We start from the raw sequence: 16,285 nt of genomic DNA on the forward strand, positions 1-16,285 counted from the left end.
TTCTTTCCTGTTTCTCTCTTCTTATAGTTTTAACCAACTGTCAAAAGACTGAATGGCTAATAACCTGTGAAATTTATTATGCCTGCAAAGCATCAATCACAACTGGTATAACATGGCACAAAATAAATAACATCACTTACAGTCCTAAGTAGCATTCTACTTACCAATGTGGGGATAGAAAAAATGCTTTTTTGTTTCTCAATATCTACTAAAAAACAGGGGAACTCATGAAGTAGAGTATAAACATCCAATTCATTTTTACTTCTTGTTAAATATGATTAAAATAAGTTAGTTTCAGAATATTTTGACTGCACACCACCCTTAAGTCCAGTAAAACAAGAAAAGTTTTCATGTACCAATTTAGCATACATTTCTTCGACTGCCAGGCTTGTATACTTCACTGTCTTTAATAACTAGGCTAAAATAAAAATAGTCACATAATGAAGCCAGAATAATGGTGACAAATAATGCAAGAAGTGATTAAAAGAAAAAAGAGCAAGATGCTTAATGTTTCATAAATAAATACGTGGAAGTCAGCAGTTATATTTAACATTTCATAGGCCTTTGGAGGACTCACTAGTTAAGAAACACGTGTCAGCATGACCTAATGGCCTCATCTAGTCAGCACAATTTAATTAACAAAGGAGTGAATTTTTTGTAAAAAAGAGGTAGTGTCTAGAGCTTCCTTATCTGACTGTTTGGAGCCTCGCTATATGAAGTAATCCACATGTTATCACTCCTTGTTGCAGTTTACTGTAGTCCTGTTTCTCTGACACGGTTTGGTGAAAAACGAGTTGTATATAAACTCTGTAACTGCTCCATTTGGGCAGAGTTCATATCAGCAGAGTCTGTCACACTGCTGCTTTGTGTTCTCTCCTATAGCTATAGTAATAAACTGCTTCTGTTCTGATATGATCTAAATTGTAATTCCAGTTATTCTGCAGCAAATTAAATAAAGAGCATATTTGCTAACAATTTCATTAACCTAGTGAGGAAAACTTTCAACTAGGTACATCAGGGAAGGACTGTCATTAACCGAAGAAAAGCAAAGGCATGGGGGACAGTGAAGAGGTGTTTGGGAGAGAGCATGACTTGGGAGGTTCTTGTGCTTCCCCTATGAAAGCAGCATGATTACGGGGGCCCATCTCAAGTGCCTGTACACAAACACACACAGCATGGGCAAAAACCAGGAGGAATTAGAAGTCTATGCACATTTGCAAAACTCTGATCTCATTGGGATTACAGAGATGTGGGAGATAGCTCACATGATTGGAGTGCTGCCATGGATGGGTACAGGTTCTTCAGGAAAGATAGACTGGGAAGGTGAGGACAGGGGATTGTGCCCTGAGCACAGGAGGGGCTTGAATGCACAGAGCTTTGCCTTGGAGCAGGTGATGTGCCAGTTGAGAGCTTATGAGTGAAGGATCAGAGGACAAACCAGTGCAGGTGCTCTTGTGGTACCATCTGCTACAAACGTTCGGATCCACAAAATGAAGTGCATGAAGACTTCTTTACAGAGATCATGGGGAACATGCTCTGCTTGACTTAATAGTTATACACAAAGAAGAACTGCTGCAAGATGTGAAGGCTGAGGGCTGCACTGGTCCCAGTGACCATGAGATTGTGGAGTTTAAGATCCTGAGAGAAGTGAGCGAGACAAATAGAATCACAGCCCTGCACTTCAGGAGAGCAGTTTTCAGCTTGTTCAGGTATCTCCTTGGCAGGTTCTCATGGGAGACTGCTCTGGAGGGTAGTGGGGCCAGGGAGAGGTGGATAATCTTCAAGGACAGCCCCCTCAGAGCAGAAGTTGTTTCTTATGATGTGGAAGAAGTCGAGCAAGCATGGCAGAAAGCCAGCATGGATGAACAGGGAACACGTGACTGAGCTCAAATGCAAAAAGGAAGCACACAGAAGGTCGAGACAGTCATGGGCTACCTGAAAGGAATATAGAGACATTGCTCAGGAGTGCAGGGATGAAGTTAGGAAAGCCCAAGCTCAGCTCAAGTTGTAACTAGAGAAGGATATGAAGGGCAACAAGAAGGGCTTCTATAGGTACACTGGCAGTAAAAGGAAGGCTAAGGAAAACAGAGGCACGCTGCTCAATGGGGCAAGGGACCTAGTGCCAAAGGACACAGGAATGACTGATGTACTCGGTGTCTTTTTTTGCTTCAGTTTTCACTGGTAAGGCTTGTCCTCAGGCCTCACAGGTCCCTGGGCCTAGTGGCAGAGTCTGGGGGGGTGAAGCATTACTCGTAGCAGAGGAAAATACAGTTAGAGACCACTTAAACCAGTTTGACTGGCTATGTGGTCAAGGGGAGAGCAGTGGAATTAGTTTACCTTGACTAGCAAGGCTTTTGATACAGTCTCCCATAGTATCCTATAGTATCAGTTATGCTAACTGAAGTGGTGATATATGGACTGGATAAGTGGACGATAAGGTGGGCGGAAAATTGGCTGGACTGCTGTGCTCAGAGGGTTGCGATCAGTGGTACAAAGCCTAACTGCTATGCAGTTGCTAGTGACATCTCTCAGGGATCAATACCGTGTCTGATATTGCTTAACATCTTTAATAAAGACCTGGATGATCGGACAGAGTACACTCCCAGCAATTTTTCTGACAGTACCAATTTGGGAAGAATGGTCCATATGCTTTGAGGCAGGGCTGCTATTCAGAGGGACCTCAACAGGCTGGAGAAATGGGCTGACAGGAACCTCATGGAGTTCAAAAAAGGCAAGTGTAAAGTCCTGCATCTGTGCTGGAATAAGTAGTCTGGAGGCTGACTGACATGCATAAAGCATGGGGAACCTAGGAAAATTCAGGAAGGACTAGGAAGTTCTTTGGTTTCTGATAGACATTTGTTGTGGGTTAACCCCAGTTAATCCAGGGACCTACAGGCCAGTCAATCTCACCACTGTGTCTGAGAAGCTTGTGGAACAAATCCTTCTCAAAGACATTTCCAAGTACATGAAGGACAAGAAGGTAACTGGCAACAGCCAGCATAGATTTATCAAGGGGAAATCATGCCTGACTGCCCTCTATGATGAGATGAGTGGCTGTGTAAGCAAGAGGAAAGAGTGGATCTTGTTTACCTTGATTTTAGTAAGGCCTTTGTCATGGTCTTCCATAGTATTCTTATAACCAAAGTAGTGAGCTATGGACTGGTTAAGTAGACAATAAAGTGGGTGGAAATTTGGCTGGATTATCAGGCTCAAAGGGTACAAATCCAGTACTGCTACTCAGTAGTAGTCCAACTTGCAACCAGTTATCAGTGGCGTCCCTTATGCGTCAATACTTGGCCAATACTGTTTAATGTCTTTATGAATGACCTGGATGGTGGGACAGACTGCACTCTCAGCAAGTTTGTGGATGACACCAAATTTGGGGGGGGTGGAGTGGGTGGGTACTCAATATGTTGTAGGTCAGAGGGACCTGGACAGGCTGGAGAAATAGGCTGACAGGATCTTCATGAAGTTTAACAAGGATAAATGCCAAGTCTTGCATCTGGGATGGAATAAACGTCAAATTGAAGGAGAATAGTCAATATGCTGGAGGCAGAGCTGTTACTCAAAGGAACCTCAACAGGCTGGAAAAATGGGACAAGAACCTCCTGAAGTTCAGCAAAGGAAAATGCCGAGTCCTGCACTGGGGATGAAATAATGCCAGTATACTCTGGGGGTCAACTGGCTAGGAAGCAGTATTGCAGAGAAGGACCTTGGAGTCCCGATGGACAAAAAGTTGAACATGAGCCAGCAATATGCCCTTGCAGCAAAGATGACCAACGCATCCTGGACTTTATTACCAAAAGTGCAGCCACCAGGTCAAGGAAAGCAATCCTTCCCCTCTACTGAGCACTGGTGAGGCCACACCTGGAGTGCTGTGCCCAGCTTTTGTCTCCCCACTACACAACAGACACGGACATACTGGAGTATGTCCAGGTGGAGACCAGTGACGAGTGGTGTGCCTCAGGGGTCGGTACTGGGGCCAGTGCTGTTTAATATCTTTGTCGGCGACATGGACAGCGGGACTGAGTGCACCCTCAGCAAGTTTGCTGACGACACCAAGCTGTGTGGTGTGGTTGACACGCTGGAGGGGAGGGATGCCATTCAGAGGGACCTTGACAGGCTGGAGAGGTGGGCCTGCGTGAACTGAATGAAGTTCAACAAGGCCAAGTGCAATTTTTTTTTAGTTTGTTTTGCAAGACCATTGAAGTTTTGCATTAGAAAGCTTCAGTACCCCCAAAACAGATCAATTAGCAAGGCAGAAACATTGACATATTCTGCTTCTGCAGGGACCATAATTAAAAAAGCAGTGTATTCATCTGGTGTGATTTGACGGTACAGCTAAGGCAGTCTAATTGTTAGTTGTTGCCAAAAGAGGTAGTCCTGTCTCCTGTTTTTCCCTCTCCCTCCTGCTTACCCTTCCCACTGTCTCCCCATTGGCACTTCTCTAATGGTGATCCAGGTCAGGGAGCAAAATTGGCAGAAAGATACCCATGCGAAATAGTTAACAGTGAATGGTGTTTTGCCCTATACACTTCACTGTGGAGTCACATGACCACAAAGGACAGCTGAAAGCAGAGGAGAAGTGTATTGGCTGGAAGGAAAACAAGGGAGGAAGCATAGTCCCTTTGTGCAGCAAATCACCACTGGACGGGAACCTGAGTCATCATCACTGCTTATTTAGGTAAAGAGCCTATTGCCATTATATTTCTGTGGAATTTGATTAAGAATCCCTGTTTAATGGCTTCTTTGAAATAATAAAGATTTTAATTGCTGAAATGGGTCACTTCTTAATAGAAAATCTAAGGTATTGCAAGAAATCATAGGTGTTATATGTTGTTTTAAAATTGCTATCCCATCCCTGATGGGGTGCATCCACGAGTGCTGAGGGAGCTGGCTGATGTCATTGCGAGGCCACTCTTAACAATCTTTGAAAGATCATGGTGATTGGGAGAAGTGCCTAAGAACTGGAGGAAAGCAAATGTCACTCCTGTCTTTAAGAAGGGCAAGAAAGAGGACCCAGGGAACTACAGGCCAGTAAGCCTCACCTCGATCCCTGGGAAGGTGATGGAGCAGCAAATCCTGGGAACCATTTCCAGGCATATAAAGGGCAAGAAGTTGATTGGGAATAGTCAGCGTGGATTCACCAAGGGGAGGTTATGCTCGACCAACTTGATAACCTTCTATGATGAAATGACTGGCTTAGTAGATGAGGGGAGAGCAGTGGATATCGTCTATGTAGCCATCAGGAAGGCTTTTGACGCTGTCTCCCATAACATCCTCATAGGGAAACTAATGAAGTATGTGCTGGATGAGCAGTAAATGAGGTGGACTGAAAACTGGCTGAACGGCCAGGCCCAGATTAGTGGCATGATGTTTAGTTGGAAGGCAGTAAATTGCAGCATACCCCAGGGGTAAATACTGGGTCCAATCCTTTTTAACACCTTCGTTAATGACTTGTACAATGGGACAGAAATTTCAGATGATGCAAAAATGGGAGGAGTTTGTTGGCTTATGTCCAGCTTTTTCATCCACCAGTACCCCCAAGTCCTTCTTGGCAGGGCTGCTCTCAATCCCTTCATCCCCCAGCCTGCATTGATACTGCCCTGACCCTGCTTCAGGACCTTGTACTTGGCCTTGTTGAACCTCATGAGGTTCACACGGGCCCACTTCTCCAGCTTGTCCAGGTCCCTCTGGAAGGCATCCCATCCCTCAGGCGTGTCAACTGCACCACTCAGCTTGGTGTCGTCTACAAACTTGCTGAGGGTGCACTTGATCTCGCTATGTCACTGATGAAGATATTAAATAGTACTGGTCCCAGTATGGACCCCTGAGGGACACCACTCGTCACTGATCTCCATCTGGACATTGAGCTGTTGACCACTACCCTCTGAATGCGACCATCCAGTCAATTCCTTACCCATCAAACAGTCCACCTGTCAAATCCATATCTCTCCAATTTAGAGAGAAGGGTGTTGTGAGGGACTATGTCGAAGGCTTTGCAGAAGTCCAGATAGCTCTTCCCTTTTCCACTGATGTAGTCACTCCATCACAGAAATCCACTAGGTTGGTGAGGCAAGATGATTGAGGGACTGGAGCACCTTTCATATGAGGAGAGGCTGAGAGCTTGGACTCTTCAGCCTGGAGAAGACTCAGGGGGGATCTTATCAATGTGTTTAAATGTTTGATGGGAGGGAGAAATGAAGAAGAGCGAGCCAGACTCTTCTCAGTAGTGTTTAGTGACAGGACAAGAGGTAATGGGCACAAATTAAAACACATGAAATTCCATCTGAACCCCCCAAAACTACTTTTTTACTGTGAGGGTGGTCAAACACTGGACCAGGTTGCCCAAAGATGTTGTGGAGTCTCCATCTTTGGAGATATTTAAAACGTGACTGGACACAGTCCTGGGCAATTTATTCTAGGTAATCCTGCTTGAGCAGGGGGGTTGGACTAGCTGATTTCAAGAGGTCCCTTCCAACCTAAATGATTATGTGATTCTGTGAAATAGAATTTATTTTTAAGATTAAAATAACTGATAGCATTTTATTTTAATATATTTAAGGTCTGTAAAATCATTGAGCTCTTAAAATGAAAACAGAATAAAATGCAGAAACGTCTATTAAAAAAATAAACTATTCAATTGAAGAGGAGTTAGCAGGTTGTATGAGGAAACTTAGAATGCTGGAGAAAAACTCAGACAGAAAAAATGTAATAATATATTAAATAATTTTTCTTTGTTAGTACCTAGGAAGACTCAAAATATATTATTCTTGAGTTTTAGGTAGGAGTACTGTTACAGACCGTGTACTTGTCTGCAGCTTTAAAAAAGAATTATATTTTCCTTTTCAAATTACACATTGCTCAGTATGCATGTAGTTATTGTGAAATATTAATATTTTGATCTGTTAGCAAGTAATTTATCAGGATTTATAAATTATATGGTTATGCTAATAATGGATTTCTTATGTTTATTCTACTGTAGTGGATAGGAGATAAGTAACTTTGTGATTTCTGTGGAAATGAGTAAGTTCAGTCATTTAGTCCTTAAATGAGTCTACCCACAGAAGAGTGTGTGTATGCATGCTGTCATGGTTTAGCCACAGATGGCAACTACGACCACACAGCCTCAGGTGTCTATGAGATTGTTTTGGAAATGAGTTAATTTCTTTCTGGGGTGCCATGTCTCCAAAGGACTTGCTTTTCAAGGCCCTGGATAGTGTGGAGTGACATGGGGCGTGGGATATGTTTCCAGCCATCCAGTGGTTGCTTCCACCATTGTAAGCCCATGGCACTTGTCTTGATGGGTTTGTGGCAGTGTGATATAATCAATCTGCCAGTCTTCCCCATATTTATGTTTCTGCGATGGTGTCCATGGTCAAGTCCACCCCTCGGTCACGAGCTCGTCTATAGGTTGCGTCTCTTCCTTGATGGCCTGACGTGTCATGGGCCCACCAAGCTATGAATAATTCACCCTTTTCATCCACTTACTGGTTGTTTTGATGTTCCTCAGCAGCCTGACTCTTGGGTACATGGGCACCTACATGACACACTTTTACAACCAGCTTCTCTAGCCAGGCAGCAATATCTTGCCACAATGGGGCAGCCCAGATGGGTTTGCCTCTGCGCTGCCAGTTGCTCTTCTTCCATTGCTGTAGCCAACCCCCAGAAGGCATTTTGCCACCATCCAGGAGTCGGTGTAAAGATAGAGCACCAGCCATTTTTCTCAATCAGTGATGTCTAAAGCTAGCTGGACGGCTTTCACCTCTGCAAACTGACTCAATTCACCTTCTCCTTCAACAGTTTCTGCAACTTGTTGTGTAGGGCTCCACACAGCAGCCTTCCACCTCCGCTGCTTTCCCACAATGCGACAGGACTGTGAGGAAGAGCTCTTATTTGTGATTCATTTGAACTTAAATGCAACTTTTGGACCACTTAAAATGTTGGGGTCTGTCATTTTGCTGCCTTTGCCAAATTTAGAGATTGTAAATAAGTATTTACTTGTAAATAAAAAAGCTCATAAAGATTATATAAATGTTAGCTCCATGATCTTGGTTTTAAATGTGAAAAATAGAACCAATAATTTTTTTCTGGCTTGTGTATTATTGTCGGCCTCTTTTGAATTTGTAAATTCATGAAGAAAGAGTGAAATAGAATCCAGTTAGTAGTCCAATAGCTATGTAAGTGCTATCATTTTACTGAATTGTGACAACTTTAAGTTGTCACAATAAATCAAGCAAGTAGAATTATAAATATTAATATTATGAATATGTCATGTAAGAAAATTCCGTTTGCGTATGTTAACTATTCTGAGAACACCATATGTTAAAGACATAAAATAGTACCCACCAAACAGACCTGCAGACCGAATGCTAGGAAGCATGGGTAAAATAAAATGTCCACACATTCTTTCTGTGTGAATTAAAAGAGGGGACGAGGGGCAGAGGATGGTTTTCATTGTTTGGCAATTTATTCTGTAAATGGAAAATTAAACCTTCTCCATCTATACAAATACCTGTTAGTTCAGAAACAGGTAGTAAAAGCCAGCTAAGTATCTGAGGTAAATTGCCGAATTTTGCTATATACTGTTGATAACTACTGATAGATTTTTCTCAGTATATTTTCCAATACAATATTTATTTAGGCTTCATGCTCGAATTGCTCATAGAATCCAGGAACTGGAGAACTTACCTGGCTCTTTGCCTCCTGATCTGCGAACCAAAGCTACAGTGGAGTTGAAGGCACTTAGGTTACTGAATTTCCAGCGCCAGGTAATGCCTTTGCTGCAGGGAAATTCTTGTAGTGCTCACAGTCAAATGTCATGTTGTGGCACGGGATCAAATGTGATGTTCTGGCATGTGTCAGATTTTACAGCAGCACTGACCTTAAACAGGAGATTTTGTACAAGAGCACACTTGACTGATAAGAAGAATTTCACAGAAATGTTTAACTTAGTATTTATTTTGTTTTATTACTGAATATGTACATGTGTTCTCTCCCCCTCCTGCTCGATCCTCCAGTATAAGTTGTAATCCTAGGATTGTAGCTTTTCATAAAAATAGTGACAGTGGCACAGAGACACAAGAGAAGGACAGACTGCAAGGCCCTTTTCAACACAAACAATAATAGATGTAATTTTCATGACACTGTACTTGTCATGGCTCTTTTATTGGTGAGAGTTGAATGCTCCTATTGTTGCATTTAGCATTTCTTTGTAATCTGTTTTCAGCATTCCCACTGTGACATGCAGATTGTGAAAATTAAGCCTAACAAAAGCATGTCTAAGATAAAAGTCGGAACTTGAATATATATAACAGCATCTGAATTTCAGAAACGGAGTCACAATGCCAGACCATTCTGGGCCCCTTGTCATTGGCTTGCCTGATTAGTCTGGAAGCAGTAGAGATGTGATTTGTCAGGACAAATAAAAATAGTTTCTGGAAGAAGTCTTTGGCAGTATTTATACCATGTTATCGACATCTTCCTTCCCACTGCCCTTGCAATTCCTTTATAATAAGGCTTTGTCAGAGGTTAGTTGAAAAGTGACAGGCTTTCCCTACTTGCGTTGCTGGGACTGTGGCTGTATTATTCCAAGCCTTCTCAATTTCCTACTCCCTATTCTGTTTCCCATGCAACTGACAAAGAGTTGTCACGTATGCTCAGGACCAATTCCTAAAAAGCATGTAATATCTGTTCTTTCATGCTTTACTTGAGTGGTGTAACATCTTGACTGGTGCCTTTCATACAAGCAGGAGAGTCATTTTCAGTAGGTAGGAAGGAAAAAAGTGATGTGCCTACACTGTTTGACTCTTTCTGTCATCCTACAGAGGCTGAAGATTTATTTAGGGAGATAGACCTTTCTGCTACAGCTGAGGAGTTGCAGAACTGTAATGGAAAGGGGAAAAGAAGCTGGGAGATCTCCTGCACCACTAAAATTTTACTTTACTGTATTACTAATTAAAGTTGTTCTTGTGTCTGTGAAAAATGGTTTTCTTCTGAACTGTTTCTTTTTTCTCATTGGTAGCTAAGGCAAGAGGTAGTAGCATGCATGCGTCGTGACACGACACTAGAGACAGCACTAAACTCCAAAGCCTACAAGAGAAGCAAGCGCCAGACTCTGAGGGAGGCCCATATGACAGAAAAGCTTGAGAAACAGCAGAAGATAGAACAAGAGAGGAAACGTAGACAGAAACATCAGGTATTTTAACTCCTATTAACTGTTCTCCCAGACATGGAAATGCCGTTCAGTTGACTGTTGCATCTTGTTATGATCTGCCAATCATCATCATTTTATATTTTATTCACCTCTGGAGACTGAGGCACAAGAAAACAAGTTTATGCAATAAGAAAGCATAAAACTCTAAAATTAGAATTCTTATATTCCTGATCTCAAATCTTGTGCTATCAAATCTCTGAATTAAATTGTTTCCTTTCTCTAGGAATATCTGAACAGCATATTGCAGCATGCTAAGGATTTTAAAGAGTACCACCGGTCAGTGTCTGGGAAAATACAGAAAATTTCTAAAGCTGTGGCAACTTGTCATGCCAACACTGAACGTGAGCAGGAAAAGGAAACTGAGAGAATTGAAAAAGAACAAATGAGAAGACTAATGGTAAGGAATGGGGGGAAGGGGTATGACAAATTTGGCTAAAATTACATACACTCTGATGTACGCCCTCGGGTGCTTATGTATGCTCTTTTCGGAATAAAAATCTCTTTAATTCAAGAAGTTTAAATAGTATAAACCTAAAACTACTGCAGAAGAGTCCCTTGTATTTCTAATGATGGTAGTAAATTTGATAGTGTTCACTTTGAGCTGTAGCTACAGCTACTTTTTTCTTAAGATTTCTGATAGTACTGCTGAAACTATTTTAAAGGAACAAAATAGAGTACTGAAGGAGTTAGTGCATGTTAAAGCAGGACCACTCTTGATCATCTACCAAAGGTCTTGGGAGTCTGGGGAGGTCCCTGCTGACTGGAAGCTAGACAATGTTATTCCAATTTACAAGAAGGGCATGAGGGAAGACCCAGGAAACTACAGACCTGTTAGTGTAACCTCAGTACCTGAAAAAAGTATGGAGAAGATCATACAGGGTGATGCTGAAAGGCGTTTAAAGGACAATGCAATCATCAGGCACAGTCAACATGGGTTCACAGAGGGAAAGTCCCGTTTATCTGATTTAATATCCTTCTACGATAAGGTCACTCACCTAGTGGATGAAGGGAAGGCGGTGGACGTAGTTTTGTCTGGATTTTAGTAAGGCTTTTGACGCTGCCCCTCACAGCATCCTTCTGGACAAGTTGTCCAACTGTGAGATGAGTAGGTACGCAGTGCGCTGGGTGAAGAACTGGCTGAAGGGCAGGGCTCAAAGGGTTATAGTGAATGGGGCTACATCTGGCTAGTGACCGGTCACAAGCAGTGTTCCTCAGGGCTCAATTCTAGGGCCAGTTCTGTTCAATATTTTCATCAGTGATCTGGATGCAGGAGTTGAATGCACCCTTAGCAAGTTTGCTGACGATACCAAACTGGGAGGTGCCGCGGACTCTCTCGAGGGACGAGAGGCCTTGCAGAGGCATCTGGATAGATTGGAGCATTGGGAAATCATCAATGGCATGAAATTTAACAAGAACAAATGCCAGATTCTGCACCTGGGATGGAGTAATGCCGGGCACAAGTATAAATTTGGGAGAGGAGTGGCTGGAGAGCAGCCCTGCAGAAAGGGATCTGGGGGTGCTGGTCGACAGTAGGCTCAACGTGAGTCAGCAGTGTGCCCTGGCAGCCAAGAGGGCAAACAATATTCTGGGGTGCATTCAACACAGCATGACCATCCGGTCAAAAGAGGTGATTTTCCCACTCTGTTTAGCGTTGGTGAGGCCTTACCTTGAGTACTGCGTGCAGTTCTGGGCCCCACAATTTAAGAAGAATGTTGAAGTACTTGAATGCGTCCAGAAGAGGGCAACAAAACTGGTGAAAGGGCTGGAAGGAAGGCATGTCCTATGAGGAGCATCTAAGGACTCTGGGTTTGTCTAGTTTGGAGAGAAGGAGGCTGAGGGGCGATCTCATTGCTCTCTCCAGCTTCCTGAGGAGGGGAAGAGGAGAGGGAGGTGCTGATCTCTTCTCCCTGGTATCCGGTGTCAGGATGCATGGGAATGGTTCAAAGCTGCGTCAGGGGAGGTTCAGACTAGACATTAGGAAACATTTCTTTACCGAGAGGGTGGTCAGACACTGGAACAGGCTTCCTAGAGAGACGGTCGATGTCCCATGCTTGTCAGTGTTTAACAGGCATTTGGACAATGTCCCCTTAATAACATGCTTTAACTTTTGGTCAGCCCTGAAGTGGTCAGGCAGTTGGACTAGACGATCTTTGTAGGTCCCTTCCAACTGAACTATTCTATTCTATTCTATTCTATTCTATTCTATTCTATTCTATTCTATTCTATTCTATTCTACCTTGGAAGCCAACACACATATACACTCCCTCTCCTTCCCCCACCCAGTTTTTATTGCTGAACATGATGTTACATGGCATGGAGTATCCCTCTGGCCAATTCCGGTCAGCTGTCTCGACTGAGTCCCCTCACCACTTCTTGTGCACTGCCAGCCTACTCCTGGAGGGGCAGAGTGAGAAACAGAGAAGGCCTTTATGCTGTGCAAGGACTGTTCAGCAATAGCCAAAACATCGCTGCGTTATCAACACTCTTTCGGTGAGAAATCTGTATCACAGGACCATCCTGGACAAGCCCCCAACAGGCCAATATGAAGAAAGTTAACTCCGTTCTAGCCAGACCCAATACATAAAATTGCTAATACTTTTAAGATATTCAGAAATAGTGGTTTGCTTTAGATACACAGGTTTATATCTGGACTTCATAATAGATACCTAGTTATATCGTTGCCTCTGTTCTTGTACCTGGACTAGAGAGTTGCTTTACCTCTGGGTTCTTTTCTGGCCTGAAAGGCCATGAATTCTGAGTAGCAGAGAAGAATTACATACTGTGGCCTATCTTGGTCACTCACTGCATATGCTTTCAAGAAGTGTTTTACTTACTACATTCACACTGTACAGACCTTGCACATTTTTTTTTCTCTCCAGTTTGCCTGTCTGGGTCTGATGAACTCCCAAGAAGGAGGATAATCAGGAATGAGCTAGATGAATTGTGGTGGGCTGTAGCTTGAGCACTTCTTTTTGTTATGCTAACAAAACCCGACATTACAGTGTCCTTTAAGCAGGGAGTGATTTGTGTAGCACAGTTACGTTAGGTGTCATTCCATATTCTTGGCCTAATAGGACTTGCAGGCTCAAGACCGAGCTCATCGAATCGGTCAGCAGAATGAGGTTCGAGTCCTGCGATTGTGCACTGTGAACAGTGTGGAGGAGAAGATACTCGCTGCTGCAAAGTATAAACTGAATGTAGGTCAAAAAGTTATTCAGGCTGGAATGTTTGATCAGAAATCTTCAAGCCATGAGCGGAGGGCTTTTCTACAGGCTATATTAGAACATGAGGAAGAAAATGAGGTAAGGCTGTTACAAACAAAGAGAAGATGTTTCAGTTGGTGCCTTGGGAAATAGTTGTATAACTGGTAGGCGAGAGTGAAGTTTGAGTGCAGCTTGGGACTGCTTGAGACTGCAAGCTATTATATAATTTCCTTACAAGAAAACAACTCTATTCCTAAAGGGTATATTCTCATGAGAACTTGTTGCTTCACTGTTAGATAAAGGCAAGGCCATGCAGCTGGTGTAGTCTCGGTACCAAGCGGGAGCTGCCTACAGGCCCCTCTGTTACAATGAGCTGTCTGAATTTATCCTGCCACCAAGGAATTTGTGTGGCACAACACAGGCCTGAAATCCAAGCTGTACGTGCAGCGCAGCACAGGCCTGGGCCTACTCCCGTTAACTGTTATGTGGATCACTGATTCCTAAATGTACAAGAGTTTCTCGGTCAGGATCTCTACATTGCACTCCTTGATCCACATACAGTTTACCTTTACCAAAGACATATTGTAAGTTACAGACTATATTAATAACGTATGGGCTTCTCAAGCCCTAAGTATGAGCCCCAATAGAGCAGACAGCCTGTTCAAGATCCCTAACTCCTTGAATACAATGCCTTCCGCAAGGCTCTCAATACAGCTGTATAGCATGGGGGAGGATGGGCAGGAGATGGTCTTCAGAGACCCTGCAGAGGCAAAAGCTTGCAAATGATGCAACGGAGGTACATTTAGAGGCTGTGCTCAGAGGTGCATAAAGCCCTGAGCAACCTGGTCCAATCTCATAGATGATCCTGCTTTGAGGAGGAGGTTGGACTAGATGACCTACTGAGGACCCTTACAACCCAAATTATCATGTGATCCTATGACCAGTAGATGGAGACTCCCATGTCAGAGGAGACCTGAAGCTTGTGACTTCTGGCAACAGAAGCAAGACACCTTCTCTGCCTGCACACAGGTGTGTATGTGCGCACATGCATGTGTCTCTCAGGGCAAGGCCACAGGAGGAGTTGACTATCAGAGGCACCAGGGGAGTCCTGGTCATCTGCCAGAGAGACCATAGGATCTAGGGTGTCTAGGGGCAAGACCTGCTGGTACCTCTCCCTCCCCTCCCTCTCTCTCTCTTTTTCCCTCTTCACTGCCTTCCTCCACCTCCCTCTCCCCTTCTGCCTATGAATGTGAAGCAGTGAATGAATTCCTTAGTTTGCTTTTCTTGCGCATGCAGCTTTTGCTTTACCTGTTAAGCTTCCTTTATCTCAACCTGTGGCAGCACCCCACAATAAGTTACGGCAGTCAAAAAGCAAGCATGCAAAGCAAAAGAAAGCGGACAGAAGCAGCAGCAGAAGCACGTTATTTGGTATCCATAACATTTTTATATTCCCTTGTCCCCCACCCCCAGAATCTCATTGGTGAGGGTCTCTTGGCACGCGGTTCCTTTGTTCTTCTGATTGGTCATCTTGCGTCGTTCACCCGACGTTCATGCTTGGCTAGGAGATGGGGTCTCGCATCCTGTTTCTTTGTTCCTTTCCTCCTGTTCTTCAACCACAACTGCACATTATTTTTTGCTCAAGGATATAGATCAAATTCATCAAGATAGTCAAGGCCACCTGTGGCCCAGCCGACTCCCACATCTCCCCCTTTTTGTTTTTCTACCTAAAATGCAGTGTTTACTGTCCTCTGCAGGGCCCTTTGCAGACAGGATAGCAAACACGGAATGATGAGGAGGCCACAGATAACACACAATAGAATTAACCCAAACTTCATCAAACCTTTAAGCCAACCACTAATTCCCCAATCATTAAAAAGACTTTCTATCCAACCCCATCCATCATCAATTTTCAGGTTTTTAACTTCCTCTTTCAGTCATTGAAGGCTACGATTAATAGATTATGAGTGATCGGAGAGATTCATACAACACATACCGTCAAATTCTTCACACCCATGCCCTTGTGCTAAAAGTAAAAAATCAATTGCTGCACGATTTTGTAAAGTCGTGTGTCTAACCAAATCAACGTCTAAAAGCAAACTACTTAAGGCCTGAGAAGTAGCATTAGTCTTCTTGGTTAGCCAACATCCCAATTTCTTCAGGGTAGCTAGAGCCTGGGAGGCTGCAATCCCTGGAGCTAAGAGTGATGCAGTGATTATTTCACCACTATTCCAAAATGCGATATTGCCTTTGCAATCTGAGGTAAAAGCAAGAATTGCTCTTTTCCCTTGGTATCGTGTATTTCGGTGGCCAATTATCATGATGTGATTTGGTGTTAAAAGCGTTAATCTCCCTAGACTACAGGGACCTCCCTTTATATGGGATGGGATGGCCGGCCAAGCACGATCCCCACAAATGAGAAATACTCCATGGGGTAAAGCAAGTGGTCGATTAGTCGATTTAGATATGTTGCTTGTGGTATAGTTGCACCAAGCGCTTGCATTGCGATATACAATGTTCAGTGTATTAACGCTCCATGCATGTGTTTGATTTCTCCCTGTATAGTTAAAAAACAAACAAAAATCCATTCATATGGAGCCAAGTAACTCTATCTCCTGAGGCTCTAATTGTTCCAACGGCAGTGGAACAATCCATAGGTCCCACATATCAGTGACTGTGCCACTGTTTGGGCGGACCACACTGGTCAGTGCCGGTGGTATGGGCCATGCATCCAAAGGGACACCAACAAGGCATGTTGAAAAAGGGGTTTCCTGGAGATGCCATGGACAGGCAAATTGAATCTTGTCCTGTCAGATTCGCTAGCGAGACCCACACATTTGTTTTTGGTTGTGGTGGCACCCATACTGCT

The 16,285-nt window shown here is 43.5% G+C and overlaps 1 pseudogene; it reads left to right on the forward strand.

The window, feature by feature from the left end:
* Positions 1-1,175: 1,175 nt before the first annotated feature.
* Positions 1,176-16,285, forward strand: part of LOC142365481 (SWI/SNF-related matrix-associated actin-dependent regulator of chromatin subfamily A member 2-like) — a 146,909-nt pseudogene continuing 131,799 nt past the window's right edge.

Source organism: Opisthocomus hoazin, chromosome W, assembly GCF_030867145.1.
Source record: "Opisthocomus hoazin isolate bOpiHoa1 chromosome W, bOpiHoa1.hap1, whole genome shotgun sequence".
NCBI classification, from domain to species: Eukaryota; Metazoa; Chordata; class Aves; order Opisthocomiformes; family Opisthocomidae; genus Opisthocomus; species Opisthocomus hoazin.